Source organism: Camelina sativa, chromosome 15, assembly GCF_000633955.1.
Source record: "Camelina sativa cultivar DH55 chromosome 15, Cs, whole genome shotgun sequence".
Taxonomy (NCBI): domain Eukaryota; kingdom Viridiplantae; phylum Streptophyta; class Magnoliopsida; order Brassicales; family Brassicaceae; genus Camelina; species Camelina sativa.
The window spans coordinates 10,661,700-10,662,262 of NC_025699.1; positions in this window are offsets into that span (position 1 = coordinate 10,661,700).

Below are 563 nucleotides of genomic sequence, written 5' to 3' on the forward strand. Positions count from 1 at the left end.
AACCGCGTCCCCTTCTCTCCCTAGATTCATGTGATGAGTGGCGTGAAGGGACGGGAGAAGATGGGCGCTGTCGTGGCACATATGAAGATTGACGTGCGGGTGATGGAATCGGAGAAGGTGTTCGCTCTAGGTTCGCGGAAGGGCGTCCTGGCATTGGTATGGTATCCTCGGGGATGGACCTTGGGACCGCGGTTGTGGATGTCGAACAGCTAAACTTACGCATGAAGTTCATGACATTCTTGGTGAAACGGCTAAACGTTTTGTCTCTGGCTTTCCCCCATTGTTGTAGCAGGTTGAGTCTATGATGAGCGGCTCGATCCCCCTTGGACATTCTCGGATCCGAGTACTCCTCGAAGTGGAATTGCTCCGGGCGGTACTCCTCTGGGCGGTATTCCGCTGTGTTGTCTTCCATTGGCTCGGCGCGTGCTTCCACAACGTCTACATGATCCTCTTCAGCTTCCGAGTTGTATAAGATAGCCGTAGGAGGGATAAACTCGATATGCTCTCCCCCTAAGATTGTAGTCAACTCGACGCAAGGGAGGAGTAATCTCGAAGGTCCGACC